The sequence below is a fragment of the Oryctolagus cuniculus genome, chromosome 1, assembly GCF_051225735.1.
Source record: "Oryctolagus cuniculus isolate XC-2025 breed Fujian yellow rabbit chromosome 1, ASM5122573v1, whole genome shotgun sequence".
Lineage (NCBI taxonomy): Eukaryota > Metazoa > Chordata > Mammalia > Lagomorpha > Leporidae > Oryctolagus > Oryctolagus cuniculus.
The window spans coordinates 132,955,134-132,972,615 of record NC_142867.1 but is presented as its reverse complement, the minus strand read 5'-3'; the positions used below and the strand labels follow the sequence as shown (position 1 = coordinate 132,972,615).

At 39.0% G+C, this 17,482-nt stretch overlaps 1 long non-coding RNA gene across 1 annotated transcript in view; it reads right to left on the bottom strand.

Annotated features, from left to right (window-relative positions):
* Positions 1-17,482, bottom strand: part of LOC149128639 (uncharacterized) — a 115,188-nt gene that overhangs the window by 26,077 nt on the left and 71,629 nt on the right. The window contains exons 3-4 of the long non-coding RNA XR_016213455.1: positions 10,045-10,172; positions 2,009-2,098 (exon numbers count right to left, since the gene is read on the bottom strand). This is a non-coding gene — a long non-coding RNA (uncharacterized LOC149128639). The remainder of the gene's footprint in view (positions 1-2,008; positions 2,099-10,044; positions 10,173-17,482) is intronic.

The following is a 17,482-nucleotide window of genomic DNA, read 5'->3' as shown; positions in this document are numbered from 1 at the left end:
GATACTCTGTCCCAGGAAAACAAGAAGACTAGGAAAGTCAGCATACCCAAATTATTTCTTTTAATTTTAAAGACTCTCTTGTGTCCAACTGTGGTCACTATGTTAAAAGGAATATTTAGAAGAACGTGAAAATTTTGAATGTTGAGCAAGGAGTTGCTCTCCTATGACACGGGTGAATCTATTGTAAGAACAATATGCATGAGTACATTCTTATAGAATATTTCTGCAGTGGTTTTTGATTTCTTACAGATTTGAGTTTTATAAAATGATGCCAAATCATAATATTTACTTGTTTACTCAAGAGACACAAATATTTTCCTTTAAAGTGAAGAAACAAATTGTAAATGTTGAGAAGCAATTAATTCTAGTATGTGGTGATTTGCAGTAACCAGTAAGGATGGCTAAAATACAAATTTAAAATGCAAACCAAGAAGTGAAAAATGTTTTTGTTACTTTAAAAATGAACATTACAAATTCTTTCCTTAAAATATATTTCACCAGTGACGTGGCTCACAAGGCTAATGCTCTGCCTACAGTGCTGGCACCCCAGGTTCTAGTCCCAGTTGGGATGCTGGTTCTGTCCTGGTTGTTCCTCTTCCAGTCCATCTCTCTGCTGTGGCCCAGGAGAGCAGTGGACGATGGCCCAAGTGCTTGGGCCCTGCACCCACATGGGATATCGGGAGGCCATGGTGGCCATTTGGGGGGTGAACCAATGGAAGGAAGACCTTTCTCTCTGTCTCTCTCTCTCTCACTGTCTAACTCTGCCTGGCAAAAAATAAATAAATAAATAAATAATGCTTTGTACACTCTCAGTTCTTATTCTGAAGATGTTAAAGTGTATCACATTTTTATTGAGAAGCAAAGAAAAATGTTTCATTTTAGAATATTAAAAACAAACAATTTTAAATTTTGCTGAACAGTTTGTAATAGTTGAATTTGTATTTTTAGGCATAAATATGTTTTATTCTTGATGTATTATGACAGATATATTATTTTAATGGTAGTGGAATGTATGAGGTAAATGATCCAACAGATTTGTTTTCATTAGATCAAACTTTCCATGGGGTACCTAAACTTAGAATGAGTTTGATATCACAACACTATTTACATTCTCTGTAAGAAAAATAAAGGATATTTGTCAATAGATTTCAAATCACAGAATGAGATAGTCCAATTTATTTTTGGTTCTCAGTGATGTATTGCTGTGTTTTATAACACCATGCATTCATGAAAAATAGATTTTTATTCAAAAGTTCACATTTGTACCAATTTTTTTCTGTAGGTCTAAAATTTTTCTAAAGGTCAATCTTTCTATAAAAAGTTCATATGTGTTGCCTGATGTAATCAATTTTTTTCTAGATTTATTTTTATTTATTTGAAAGACAGAGTTACATAGACAGGTAGAGACAGAGAGAAAAGTCTTCAATCTGCTGGTTCACTTCCCAATTGGCTGCAAAAGCCAGAGCTGAGCTGATCTGAAGCCCAGAGCTGGGTGCTTTTCTCAGGTCTCCCATATGGGTGCAGGGGCCCAAGGACTTGAGCCATCCTCTGATGCTTTCCCAGGTGCATTAGCAAGGAGCCAGGTCAGAAATGGAGCAACTGGGACTCAAACCAGCACCCATATGGGATGCTGGGACCATAGGCCAGGTTTTTAACATGCTGTACCACAGCACTGGCCCCTGAATTCAATTTCTAAAGTGTATACACTGACAAGATGAAGAATTACACAAAGTACACTCATCTAACAAGGCATATCTTTGCTAAATTTAAAGACAATGGCTTTACCTGCTACACCTAATGCTAGGCTTAAGTATTTGGTTTGGAGCAATACTCATCTTCAGTTTTCATAGGTTTTATCAGAAAGTATTTGATAGTAAATCCTTTTAGTGAATATATGAAATAGATCAAACATTGAATTTGTGAAAAAAAATGCTGCCATTCAGATCATGCCAAGTCTAAGGCTTTGCCACTTCATGATTATATATCCTTGGGCAAACCAGTTACTTACCTCTTCATGCCTCAGTTGCATTTTCTTTAAAGTTAAGATAACAGGAGCTACCTCCATTTTTCTGGAAACATAAAATTCTGGAAACATCTCCTGGTATAAAATAAATGTTAGCAATTATTATTATTATCTATTCACATTTTCCTAAATAAAGGTATTTAAATATCTGTGCCTTTATGCTTAATGTTGTAGTGTACACATTTAGATACAACTCAAAATTTATTTGAAATTATATACATTCAATTTTTGTAAAACTTCATATTTTGCTTGACATGGTAACTCAAACTGGATTCCATTCATTTTAATTTGATGAGTGAGCCATTTCTTATCTAATTCCCTAGATAATATAACTTATTCACTCATTTGTGCTTTGTGATGATACCTGCCTCTTTTTCAAAACAGTAACTAAACTGCATCATTTTAGGTCAAAAATAAATCAATAGAGTAAATTGGTATTTAAAGAAAGGGACTATTCTTTGGCAGTAATCTTAAACTAGCATATTGATGCACTTTGGTAAATGCATTGGAGACTTGCTAATTGTGTATGTGCATTTGTGAATGTATGTAGGGTACATGGGTGTGTGTGTGTGTGTGTGTGCTCAATTTAAAGCTACAATAAAATTGTAGCATTATACAAAGAAATAATTCTAGAAAATCATGGTTTGCAATAATTTTTGCTCTTTGGAGATTATGATGTTTAGATGATGCCTAAAAAGTTCCTGTGAATTTTTTTCAGAATTCTAGTAATATACAACACTGAAATTCATACAGAAGGGGAAAATAGTTGGGTTCCAAGATATCATTAGACTATAGAACCAATCAGCCATAATTCAGGCCCCCAAATTAAACTACTTGTATGAGAAAATTTAAGTAGTTGTATTGATGTCACATATTGTTTGCAAACAAACGTATCTTTTTAAATTATTTATTTATTTATTTGAAAGCCAGATTTACACACAGAGAGAAGAAGAGGCAGAAAGGAGAGAGAGAGGTCTTCCATCTGCTGGTTCCCTCCCCAACTGGCTGCAATGACTAGAGCTGCACTGACCCAAAGCCAGGAGCCAGGAGCTTCTTCTGGGTCCTCCATGTGAGTTCTGGGGCCCATGGACTTGGACCATCTTCCAGTGCTTTCCCAGGCCTTAGCAGAGAGCTGGCTCAGAAGTGGAGCAGCCGGGACTCAAACCAGCATCCATTTGGGATGCTAGCAGTGCCAGGCTGCAGCTTTACCCACTATGCCACAGTGCCAACCCCAAATGTATCTTAATATAACTGTATTTGATAAACACATAACATTAGTGTTGAAAGAATAAATACTTATAAACCTCAATGAAGGCAATTTGTCATTAGGTAACAAAACCATGAAATACTATTCAATTGATTTCTAGTCCAGATATTTTTTCATAAAGAAATTTTAAACAGAATTATATTGATGCCAAAATATTCACAATAGAATGATTCCCAAAAGTGCAAACATATGGTAATCATTTACATTGGATGATGCTTGATAAAATTCATCCATAAATTTAATGTAGTCTATCATTTAATAAATCCTTTAAATTAATTGAATTAGTTGAGGATATGCTTTGAATAGTGTCTATAAAAAGTGTAGGGCAATAATTTATACTGACAATCATTTAATGTGTAGAAATCAATGCCCATAATGTTAATTGTATGATAGAATTATAGATTTTCTTGAAACTTTCAATATTCTTGTTTTCCATGCTGCCTTGTTTTACAATGAGAAAAACATTTAAAAAATTACTTGACAGGGAGAGACTGTAGCAGAGCTCTCATCTGTTGGTTCACTTCTCAAACACCAACAATGTAGATCTGAGTCAGCCTAAAGCTAGGAGCTGGAACTGAATGCAAGGCTCCCACATGAGTGGGGAACCCTACTACCTGACCAGTCAGCACTGCCTCTCAGGGTCTGTGCTGGCAGGAGAGTGGAGTAAGCATCCGGAGCCAAGATGTGAAGCCAAGTTCTCCAACGTGGGACACTGTTCCCAAATGGCATCTTTTTAAAAAAGATTTATTCCTTTATTTAGGAGGCAGAGAGAGAGAGAGAGAGAGAGAGAGAGAGAGAGAGGTCTTCCATCCTCAGGGTTTTTCTCCAAATAGCTGCAATGGCCAGAACTGGGCCAATCAAATGCCAGGATCCAGGAGCTTCCTTCAGGTTTCCCATGTGGATACAGGGGCCCAAATCCTTGTGCCATCTTCAACTACTTTCCCAGGCCTTAAGCAGATAGCTGGATCAGAAGAGGAGCAATCAGGACATAAACTGACACCCATATGGGTTGTCAGGGCTGCAGGTGAAGGCTTAACCTACTAAACTGCAGCACCATCCCCCCAAAATGGCATCTTAACTGCTAAGCACAATGCCTTCCAATGTTATCTTCATTAGAAAAAAAGGTATACCTGCATCCTTTTTGTAAGTTTGACTGTGAGTCGAACTATACGAACTAGTTGTCTCCCTCCCTCAGGCTGGGCTGGTTGTCTAGAACACTCTGGGTCACCACTGACCCCAGGCCCTCATGCAGCACAGTCCCCTAGCCCATGGTGGGGCATGAGTGGAGAGGGGTGGTGAGGACCAGGGCAGCACTAAATCAGGTGACTGTGGAATTACTCTGGATCACACTGCTGCTGGTGATTGGGAGCACATACCACTGATGCAGATTCTCATGGTTGGGAAGCAGCAGCTCAGTGGCCAGTGCCTCACACACACATTCCACTGGTTGGCTGGCTGCAGGCTCTGCCTGTGCCCACAGCATAGAGCAGGTGGAGCAACTGCCTGAATGAGGAGAGGGCAGATGGCACGCAGCATAGCCATAAGTAATGGAGGAAACAATTTCTCAAAGGTCAGAAGAGTTTGAATTTCTGGAGCAAAACTGCAAAGTACTTTTAAGACACTCAAAGTCAGTGACTTGCAACTGGGTGTCTGATTTTACAAAATTCCTTGAAAACAGACCCATTGCATAAGTATCTAACACATCAGAGGGAGATAATCTGACTCTGAGGACATCCTATTTTCATTTCCACATTTTGTTGACTCTACCTTACAGCCACTCAGAATTTGAACCCTATTGTCAATCTGATTGCACCATCTACTTCAAGTAAAATACCTCAAGTCATTTTCCAATCCAGTGAAGCTGCACATTGCTGCACCATTCAGAGGAAGAAAACATCCCAATGTCTCTCCTCCAAGTTGCCCAAGGCTCATGCAGTCAGTGTGTTGCATCCTGCAGCTGATGCCCACCTTTGTAGCCACCGATCCTGCCAGTAAATGCAGCCAGCATCTCCAAGTGTTAAGGACAACCCCTTTCAAAGAATCCACCTAAATGTAACACTGCAAGGGAAAAACATACCTTGTGCAGCTGGGTCACCAAACAGAGATGTGAGTGAAACAGTGGCAGAAGTTGATGAAAAAGAGGGTGCTCACTTTGACTTTTCTGTGCCTACCTCAGAGACAGTCATGTATAGATATCAGCTGGCCCATGTCCTCAGGACAAAAGCTGATGATGGGTTCTCAGGTGCCCAAAGCAGCTGTCATATCTCTTGTACCTCAGTGCTTTTTACAAAGCCCATAGATGCCAATGGTGAGCTCAGATGATACCAGGCTCTCCCATTGCCTCCATTCCTGGGTTTTCCCATTTAGCAGCTAAAGTCTTTTCTCAGATTGACTCTTCCAGAATAAGAAGTCCCATCTGTAGTTATCCAGGATGTGACAAGACCTACTTTAAAATTTCTCATGTGGGACCACAGCTGTGTTGTCTGCAATAGCCTGCATCACCTATGGGTGCCAGTTCAAGTCCTGGCTGCTCTGTTTTGGATCCAGCTCCCTGCTAATATACCTGGAAAAGCAGTGGAAGATAGCCCCAGTACTTGGGCCCCTGTACTCACATCGGAGACCCAGATGAAGATCCTGGCTCCTGGGTTCAGCCTGGCCCAGCCCTGACCATTGTGGCCATTTAGGGAATGAACCAGTGGATGGAAGATCTCTATCTCCCTCTTGCTTTCTGTAATTCTGACTTTCAAACAAACAAACAAATAAATAAATCTTTAAAAAACTCTCATGCGATAGTCCCCAGGACAACACATACAGGAAAAAACCCTTTTAGCTGTAAGTGGAGAGGTTGTGAAAGGTGGTTTGCCCCTTCAGATGCACTGTCCATGGCCCTTCAGGCCAGGGCTTTAACCCACTGCACAACAGCGCCGGCCCCAATTTTTATCCTTTTTAAGGAATGACCATACTGTTCTCCATAACATCTGTACTAATTTGTGTTTTCACCCACCATATATGAAGATTTTCTTTTCCCATATGCTCTCTAGCATTTGTTATTTTTTTATCATTTTGGCATAAAGATGATATAGTATTGTTCATGGTTTTGTGTATTTTTGAATCAGATAATTTGTTTATTAAATATTTGTTTATTTGAAAGGTGGATTTAGATAGAGAGGGAAAGACAGAGATAGCTTTCATCTGCTGGCTCACACCCCAGAGTTTCAACAGCTGAGCCTGGGGCATGCTGAAGTCAGGAGCTTCATCCAAGTCTCCCACGTGAGTGGCAAGGACCCAAGTCCTTCATCCATCTTCTGCTGGTTTCCCAGGTATTTAGCAGTGAGCTAAATTGGAAGTGGAGATTCCTAAACTCAAAGTGGAACTCACATGATATGCTGGCCTCACAGATTGCAGCTTACCCCACTTAGCCACAATGCCAGCCCCTCTATCAATTTAATTCCTCAAAAATAGGTCAGTAATGTTGGCATCCATCTCATTTTTTCTGTTATTATTCAACTTATTGATGTGTTATTTTTGTTCACATTATTCCTCTCAATTGCTCTACCTGAGGTGAGTAGGGCTGCTGTGTTGCTTAAATGCAGTGTGTGCTTTAGATTACTCATTTACTGAGTGCATGCCATTCACATAGCACTTCACTGAAGTTCTACTATGTCCCAAATCCTCTTCTAGGCACAGAATTCAGACCACTTTTCTCTTAGGCCTAGATCTTGCCTTTAACATACTACTTGGAATTTAGTAGCTCATGAAATCTGCAGACTGCATAAATGAATGAATATTTTGAGGTCTGTGCTTTCATGGAGGAAGTTCATAAGAGACAGAAGGAATAAAATAAATCAAAAGTATCCACAGTATATAGAATGTATACTATTTTACAAGTCACAGAGAAGAGGAAGAAGAAGGAAAGTAGTGAGACTAGAAAGTTTGTGGCAAGACTAACAGGCACTGGTCAAGAACTTAATAAGCCCATTAGGAAAGCAGTAAGGTTTCTTTACCCCCCTGTAGACTCTGCTCTCCAGAGGTGAACAGGGTCCTCTAAACCCACTTGCTGCACACACAAAAACCTGAGCATTGTATTCTCCCACAGGTGTTGGAGACTGATATTGTGTTCTGATTTATATTTACATAATGGCTAGTGACATCGGGCATATTCACATGTTTTGACCATTTACATTTCTTCTGAGAAATGTCTATTCAGATCCTTGTCTGTTTCTTCACTGTATTTTTTGGAGTTTTTCCAATTTATGTAAATGTTCTGGAAATCTGTAAACATTCAGAGTTTTAATTTTCCCTGCCATTCTGTTCGCTGTATCTACACTCTGATGTTTACTTTGTTGTGAAGAAGTATCTTAGTTTGATATACTCAAATGTCTCTGTTTTTATTTTTGTTACTATTGCTATTGGAATCTTACCCAAAAGCTATTGTCTGTTGAAAATATTTAGAGTTTCCCTATGTTTACTTGGGTTTTGGTCTTATGATTAGATTTTTAATTCACTGTGAGTTCACTTTCACATAGTGTAAGAGATGTTGGAGTCTATTTTCAGGCTTCTACATATGGATAACCAAGTTCCTCTGCACCACTTGTGAAAGAGATTCTTCTTTCTCCAGGTCATTTTAGTTCCTTTGTTAAATATGAGTTGCTGGTAGAAATTTGGGTTTATTTCTATGCTACCTATTCTTGTCCATTGAACTATGTGTCTGTTATCTGTTATTATGTCAGTGCTAACACCTCTTCTTTTTTTTTTGCAGTTTATTTATTTATTTGAAAGGCAGAGTTACAGAGAGGTAGAGGCAGAGAGAGAGAGGTCTTCCATCCACTGGTTTACTCCCCAAATGGCCACAATGGCCAGAGCTGTGTTGATCTGAATCCAAGTGTCAGGAGCCTCTAACAGGTCTCTATGCAGGTGCAGGGGCCCAAAGACGTTGGCCATTTTCTACTTTTTTCTCAGGCTATAACAGAGAGGGGTATAAGAAGTGGAGCAGCTGGGAAACATACTGGCACCCATATGAGATGCCGGCACTGCAGACGGTGACTTTACCTGCTTTGTCATAGTGCTGACCCTTGTAATATGTCTTAAAATATGGTGTGATGTCTCCAGCTTTTTTTTTGCTTTATAATATTGCTTTAGATGTTAAGCATCTCTCATGTTTCTATATGAATTTTAGCATCATTTTTTCTAGCTCTGAGAAGAACATCGTTGGTATGTTGATTGGGATGGCATTGAATTTGCAAATTGCTTTTGGTAGTATGGACATTTTGATATTATTCTTCCCATTCACAAACACAAGTTTTCTGTGAGACTGTCAAAAAGCCTTGACAAAAATTGGACTTTATTACACAAAACTTGGTCACTTTTTGGGATCATTTAAATCCATATTTTTGCACTAATATTTGATAAATAATGAAAGACTTTCTCTGAGCATTTTAGTAGGAGAAACTAAAATATTTATTTTATCAATTTCTTCAAATATTGTTTAATGTGATATTCAAATATTGTTTAGAGCCATTGTCTATATTCCCTCTAAATTAGGATCTTTTTGCTTTTTGCCTGTTAAACTTGCCCTTGATTCAACAACCCTTTTTAATGTAATGTAAACTGAAAATGTCATTTCATAAGCTAAAAAAATGACAAAGAAGGAAAAAGAAGGGAGGGAGGTTGAGTATATAATTATGTTCTCTGAATTCTTTCTATAAACCATATTGAATCTTTTAAAAGGTAATTAAAATTAAAACTCTAAATTGGACCATTATGACCAATATTTAAAACAAGTGATTAAAAACTGTAGATGTCTTCAATTTTGATTATCATCCTTATTTAGACTATCTGAAAGAAATCTGGTTTCTCACTTTAAAATATACCAGTGTATTAGAATTCAGTATTAAATGACTTTGTTTAAAAGTGTTATTTAATCTATTGCTTTAAGTGGTAATACTATGGCCATTGTAAAACAAAATCCTTATCATTTTTCATAAAACAGAAAGGGCCTTTAAAACATCATCACTAAAAATATTAAGAGACCTAAAATATAACAGTCTTAAAACCCAAGTGATACCATTCAAAATTTTCAAATATGCAGGGATAGTTCGTGTCAAGTAACTAAATAATTGTTAAGTGTATATATGTAATAGCTTCTATAAATTCTTTTGGCAAGGGCTGGCACTGTGGCATAGTGGGTGAGGTGCTGCAGTGCTGGTATTCCATAGGGGCATCAGTTCAAGACCTGGCTGCTCCACTCCCTATCCAGCTCTCTGCTATGGCCTGGGAAAGCACTATAAAATGGTCCAAGTCCTTGGGCCCCTGAACCTGCATAGGAGACCAGGAAGAGGCTCCTGGCTCCTGCCTGCTAGTCGGCACAGCTCCAGCCATGGAGGCCAACTGTGGAGTGAACCAGTGAATGGAAGACCACTCTCTCTGCCTCTCCTTCTCTCTCTGTATAATTCTGACTTTCAAATAATATAAATAAATCTTTAAAAACTTCTTTTGGCAAATAGATGAAGCTATTTGTTATACATTTCAAATAAATAGCAAACATACTAGAAAAATATATTGAATAAAATTTAAGCAACTCATAGCTATACACAGAAATTTCTCACCATAACAACATAGCAACCACTAAATTTCCAAACTTAATTTTCCACAACTTAGAATCTTTAACTCCAGAAGTAGTACTAAATTGACAGAACAGTGGCCTATGTATCAGGATACCTAATTCTAATACAGAATTATCCCTGCTACAACTTACCTATGTGACCTTGAACAATTCACTTTACTTCTCTGGGCCTTGGCATTTAGCATCCTCATGTGATAAAGGAGGCTTGGATAATATCAGTTGTACTCAAGATAGACTTCAACGATCTCTCAAACAGGCACCTTAAGGGAAAGTAATACTTTAGATCAAAGCTTACATTTTTAAATATAAATATATTTTAAACTGTTTCTACAACTAGTACAAAACAACACATTCAAATGTGTACCATGCCACATTTCAATATTTGGGAATAATTAATGCATCATTTTAGAGCATTGTCTTGAGGCCAGCACTGTGGTGTAGCCAGTAAAGCCACTGCATGCAGTGTGGGCATCCCATATGGAGGCCGGTTCAAGTCCCGGCTGCTCCACTTTCCATCCAGCTCTCTGCTAGAGCCTGGGAGAGCAGTAGGAAGTTGGCCCAAGCCCTTGGGCCCCTGAATCTGCATGGGAGATCCTGAAGAGGTCCTGGCTCCTGGCTTCAGATGGGCATATCTCTGACATTTTAGGCCATCTGGGGAGTGAACCAGCAGATGGAGGACCTCTCTCTCTCTCTCTTCCTCTTGTTCACTATCTGTGTAACTCTGACTTCCAAATAAATAAATAAATCTTTAAAAAAAAATCAAAAGAATATTGTCTTGCACACAGTGAACCACTAAGTACAAGATATTATTAGTAATATTAGATTGAAATATTGAAGTAAACTAGGCAATAAGCCTTAAGATGCAAATTAATACCAAGAAATATAATCTCAAATTTCTGTGTTCAACAAGGTAGTCTCTTTTTCACTACTAACTTTATACTGAATAAGATATTTTGATATTTTGTTAAGAGTAAATTTATCAGGGGCCAGAGCCGTGGCTCACTTGGTTAATTCTCCCCCTGTAGTGCTGGTATCCCATCTGGGCAAAGGGTTCTAGTCCTGGTTGCTCCTCTTTCAGTCCAGCTCTCTGCTATGGCCCAGGAAGGCAGTGGAGGATGGACCAAGTGCTTGGGCCCTGCACCCGCATGGGAGACCAGGAGAAAGCACCTGACTCCTGGCTTTGGATAGGCACAGCTCCAACTGTGGTGGCCATTTGGGGAGTGAACCAACGGAAGGTAGACCTTTCTGTCTTTCTCACTGTCTATAACTCTACCTGTCAAATAAAAAAATTATTAGTTTTTCATAAAAACTGCAGTATTTGAAAAGGTTCTAAAATCCCTCTAATTCTAAATGTCTGTGACTGCTAACTCATTAGCACATATTGCATTCTTTATATCTGGGTAATCATGATAATTCACTTTTAAATGATTAACAGATCTGCTTTACATATAAATGCATGCTTTACCAAAAATCATACAATAAGCAGGCTACATACTTTACTTCAAGTAAAACTGCCATATCCAGTACTACAATTGTAAATAAGACAGTTTCAATTGTTCAGCATGATCAATTATAAATTCCAATAGCGTAGCAATAGTCATAAGAATAAAGGGGCCGATGCTGTGGCATAGCAAGTAAAGCTGTGGCTTGCAGTGCCGACAACCCACATGGGTGCCAGTTCAAGTCCTGGCTACTCAAATTACTATCCAGCTTTTTAGGCAAGTAAGACTTACTATCCAGCAGTAGAGGATGACCCAGACCCTTGGGCTCCGGCACCTGCATAGGAGACCAAAAAGAAGCTACTGGCTCCTGGCTTTGGATCAGCACAGCTCCAGCCATTGTGGCCAAATCAGGAGTGAACCAGCGGTTGGAAGACTGCTCGCTCTCTCTCTCTCTCTCTCTCCCCTTCTCTGTGTGTGTAACTCTGACTTTCAAGTAAAATAAATAAATCTTTTTTAAAAAAGGACTAAATAAAAGGAAGGTGAAGATTACAAAATTGTTTAACTTTCATTTAAGAAATATAAATTTCCAAAGTACAGCTTTTGGATTACAGTGGCTTCCCCTCCCCCATAACTTCCCTCCCACCCATAACCCTCCTATTTCCTGCTCCCTCTCCCATCCCAGAATATTACAAAATTGTATGAAGGACATTTGTACAGTATACAAATATACTGATTTCTAATGTAATATTTGAATACTTGAAGCAAGAAGGCTAAGTACTTCTTTGCCAAAATAACATGTTTTGTCCAGTGTAAAACCCATTTGCCATCCCAATACACAAAGAGATTTGGGGCAATAAGGAAAAAAGAAGTCCACACATGCAGAAATGTTAAGCAAAACAAAATAGAGAATGTATTTAGTTTCATGCAAATCACATGAGAATTAATAGTATTCCACCAATTTCCAACAAACATTTTTAACTTTAATGAATGAATGAATTTTCAGTTACATAGCAGAAAACTTCTACCCTCTCCCATAAAACTGAAAGAGAAACTTTTTAAAAGTAAAAACTGATTAAAGAATTCTGCAATACACGTTAATATTAAGTAGCCCAGCAGAGTTTATTTAGAAATACAAACACACAGAGAAAATAAATACATTAAAATCTTACTGAATAGTTCAGTAATAGTTCAGGATCCAATATAGTGTGCAAAAGATTCTTGATTTCCCAGTCACTTTGTATAGGAAATTATTTGCTTTGCTATGTAGCATGTAACTTTAGATTCCTGAACACCTCCACTTTGCTTCTTACCCTGAGTCTCAGCAAATACAGGAACACAGCTGTTGAATCATTCATTTTCTGGATTTGGGAATATCAAAGAATTAATGAGTATAGAAAGTTGTACAGCAGAGACCAAGAATATCCAAGGGAGGTCAGGAAAACCAATTGAACAAGTCAAAATACTATGAATGTATACTGAATGCTCTGTTTTTAATATGTCTTACTTACCTAAAAAGACATGAGGGCTATTGCTCTCTCTCTTAATACAACTAAGGAGAAGATATCACCAATGCTTGAGAAAAATGAATAGACAGCAGAGCTAATACAAAATCCCAAAAATCCAAAATAGAATAACTGGATATGCACTCCTTACACACATCCTGAAGTGGCAATGAAGTAGAACAAATCTAAAATTAGAAAAAATTCTTTTTTTAAAGATTTATTTATTTATTTGAAAGTCAGAGTTACACAGAGAGAGGCAGAGAAGAGAGAGGGGTCTTCCATCCACTGGTTCACTCCCCAGTTGGCTGCAATGGCCAGAGTTGCGCCGATCCAAAGCCAGGAGCAAGGAGCTTCTTCCAGGTCTCTCACATGGGTGCAGGGGCCCAGGACTTGGGCCACCTTCTACTGCTTTCCCAGGCTATAGCAGAGATCTGGATCTATATGAGATGCCAGCACTGCAAGTGGTGGTTCTACCCACTACACCACACTGCTGGCCCTGAAAATTCTTGTCAAATTAAGAACATTTAACCTTTGTTTTAGAATGAATTATTAAAATATCTAAACTGGGGGAATACATAATTTCTTTCTTTAGAAATCAGAAGAGAAAAACAACACTTCAAGGCTACTGTGACACCACACAGAAGGAATGGAGAATCATGACCTCAATTAGCCTAGGGACAGAATAAAAGGGAGGGAAATAGGAACAACAGAATTAAGATGAATAAGCTTTGACAGCGGAGAGAATCTGAATGTAAAGAAAAGGCATGCAGTTAACTGAAACAATAGAGATAAGTCTGAGAGGAAAAAACATGGTTAAGACATATTAATGGGGCCAGGGCTGTGGCTTAGTAAAGTCAAAAAAAATCTAAAATTTGTTTTTAAATTATATAATTAAAAAAGATAAAAAAGATGTTCAATCTTAAGTCTCTACAGCATAAGATAAACATCAATTTTCCCAGGTTCTATTTGCATTTATTAACAAAGTTTCATGGGTATAATCACTAGAGTGGCTCCAATAAGTCTTTTTATAAAAATTATTTTTTTATTTTGACAGGCAGAGTGGACAGTGAGAGAGAGAGACAGAGAGAAAGGTCTTCCTTTTTCTGTTGCTTTACCCCCCAGTGGCCGCTGCGGCCAGTGTGCTACGGCCGGCACACTGTGCTGATCCAAAGCCAGGAGCCAGGTGCTTCCTCCTGGTCTCCCATGCAGGTGCAGGGCCCAAGCACTTGGGCCATCCTCCACTGCTCTCCTGGGCCATAGCAGAGAGCTGGACTAGAAGAGGAGCAACTGGGACAGAATCTGGTGCTCCCACCAGGACTAGAACTCGGTGTGCCTGAGCCACAGGTGGGCCTCCCTCCAATGAAAGGGGCTAAAATCCATCAAAATAAACTCTAGGCACTGTCCTTGTGCTCCCAGTGACTTTTTCACTCTAGGGTCTCACAAACCTTCTGAATTCTTTAGATCACCTGTGATGTCCATTTGTTCTCAAAGATGCAAGTAATTTCCCCTCTTGGAACCTTGTTATTAACTGTGCTGTATGAGAAATGAAGTCTCCTACACACCTTGTGCCTTTGATTCTCCAAATCATGTTGTCTGCTAGGACTTTGGCCATGAATATAGGACAGCAATACCTGAACATGATTACTGAGATCTCCTTAATAAAGGATAGATTGGGGCCAGCACTGTGGTGCAGTGGTGTAATCCTTTACCTGCAGTGCTGGTACCCCATATGTGTACCAGTTCTAGTCCCCATTTCTCCTTTTCCCATCCAGCTCTCTGCAATAGCCTGGGAAAGCCATAGAAGCTGTTCCAAGTGCTTTGCTCCCTGCCAAAATGTGGGAGACCTGGAAGCTCCTAGCTCAGATTGGCCCAGCTCCAGACATTGCAGTCATTAGGGGAGTAAATGAGCATATGGAAGACATTTCTCTCTGTCTCTTCCTCTCACTGTCTGTAAGTACACCTGTCAAATAAATAAATAAATTCTTTATATATATATATATGTGTGTACATTTATTTATATTTGCATGTATATAAATATATTCATATATATATTCTATCGTTTGAGGTAAGTCAGCTTGAGCATGTCCCGAATTGCACATCTCTTCCCTCTCTTACTCCCACTCTTATATTTAACAGAGATCACTTTTCAGTTAAGTTTCAGCACTTGAGAATAACTGTGTATTGATTACAGTATTCAACCAAAAATATTAAGTAGAACAAATAAACAACAGAAATACTGAGAGGGATAACGTGTTAAGTTGTTCATCAACAGTCAGGGCAAGGGCTGATCAAGTCACCATTTCTCATAGTGTTCATTTCACTTTAACAGGTTTCCTTTTAATATATAATAATTATAAACAGATAATATCCAAGATGGAGGAATAGTGAGGGTGTGCACCGATAGTCCGGGAAAATTTAGTTTAATAAAAGCAGAGTTACAGTAGCCTCAGAAAAAGGATCAGGAAAAAAATTGCAGAGGAAACTCTTCCGGAGCTAGTGGCTGTGACTCAGAGGACCTACTGGGACAGCAGGGTCACCCACCATGCGGAAGCTGAACCGTGGGAGCTGCAGAATCTGAGTGCCAGTGCGGGAAGGGGGGTCAATGTGACACAGACACCAGCGGGGAGAGGAGGGACGCCCAGGGCTCCGAGTCCACACATCAGCGCTGGAAGTGGAGGTGAGCTCAGTAACCGGAGACATTGGCGGGGAAACGGCGGACAGAATTTTAGAGGGAAGCGGGCTTTGAAGCGGGAAAATTCAACAGACTGAATACAGGAGAGAAGGAAAAAAAAAGGTGGGGGTGTACTGGTACAGACAAGTTCCTCTCTCCCCCAACCTTGAAAAGGCAAGCAAGAGACAAGAGCTGGGATATACATAATAAAAGAGGAGAGTTAAGGCTACAATTCAGTAGCATAGGCAACCCAGTGGGAGCTGCAGGAGAAACGGAGCCTGCACAGACTCTTTGGGTAGAAGCCAGAGATCAGAAGCTAAATACCATCCATTCTACTCAGCCTTGCAGTATTACTTACGTCCTGAATAAAAAATAAAATAAAATAAAATAAAATAAAATAAAATAAATAAATAAATAAATAAAGAGAGATTTACCATGCATAACCTGAGGGTGTCACCTTTGCACACCTGTAACCCTGAAGAACCAAGCAGAGCTCTCAGGCCACACCCATCTCAAGCCTCCAAGGCTCCTCCAACAACAGGCAGTCCACTTAACACAGACATAGTATTAAAAAAAAAAAAACACCTCACAGTGAGGGAAAAAGAATTAACCATGCCAAGCAATAAACACAGAAATCGAGGGAACAAGATCAACGATGACACTATGACGCCTCCAAATAAACAAAACACCCCAAGCCAAGATTATGAAGATGATGAGATAGAAGAAATGCAAGATACGGATTTCAAAAAATTTATGATAAGAACATTTAGAAGTTTTCAAAAGCAAATTCTAGAACTACAGAAATCCTTATTGGACAGGATTGAAAATCTCTCTCATGAAAATGAAATTTTAAGGAAGAATCAAAATGAAATGCAGAAACTAGTAGAACAGGAAAGTGTGATAGTGAAGAGAAATCAAAATGAAATGAAGAGCTCAATAGTTCAAATGACAAACACATTAGAGAGCTTAAAAACAGAATGGGGGAAGCAGAAGAGAGAATATCAGACTTAGAAGACAGAGAACAGGAAAGGATACAGTCAAACCAAAGAAAAGAAGAGGAAATTAGAAATCTAAAAAAATATTGTTGGGAATCTACAGGATACTATTAAAAACACCAACATTGGAGTTCTAGGAGTCCCTGAAGGCTTGGAGAGAGTGAAAGGATTAGAAGGCCTTTTTAGTGAGATACTAGCAGAGAACTTTCCGGGCATGGAGAAGGACAGAGACATCCTAGTACAGGAAGCTCATAGAACCCCCAATAAACATGACCAAAAGAGATCTTCACCACGACACGTGGTAATTAAACTCACCACAGTGAAACATAAAGAAAAGATCCTCAAATGTGCAGGAGAGAAACATCAGATTACTTTCAGAGGACCTCCAATCAGACTCACAGCAGACTTCTCATCAGAAACCCTAAAAGCTAGGAGGGAATGGCGAGACATAGCACAGGTGCTAAGAGAGAAAAACTGCCAGCCCAGAATATTATATCCTGCTAAGCTATCATTTGTGAATGAAGGTGAAATAAAGACCTTCCATAGCAAACAAAAATTGAAAGACTTTGCCGCCACTCATCCGGCCCTGGAAAAGATACTTAAAGATGTGCTACACTCAGAAACACAGAAACACAGCCATCAATATGAAAGAAGGTAAAGGAAGAACACCTACCAGTAAAAAAGCATGGGAAGCTCAAAGCATATACTAGAAAATATCTCCGGGAAAATGGCAGGGCAAAGTCACTGCATATCAATAGTCACATTAAATGTTAATGGACTTAACTCTTCAGTTAAAAGACACCGATTGGCTGATTGGCTTAAGGAACAACACCCAACTATTTGTTGCCTACAAGAAACACATCTCTCTAACAAAGAGGCATGCAGACTGAAAGTGAAAGGTTGGAAAAAGATATTCCATGCCAACAGAAACCAAAAAAAAGCAGGTGCAGTCATATTAAT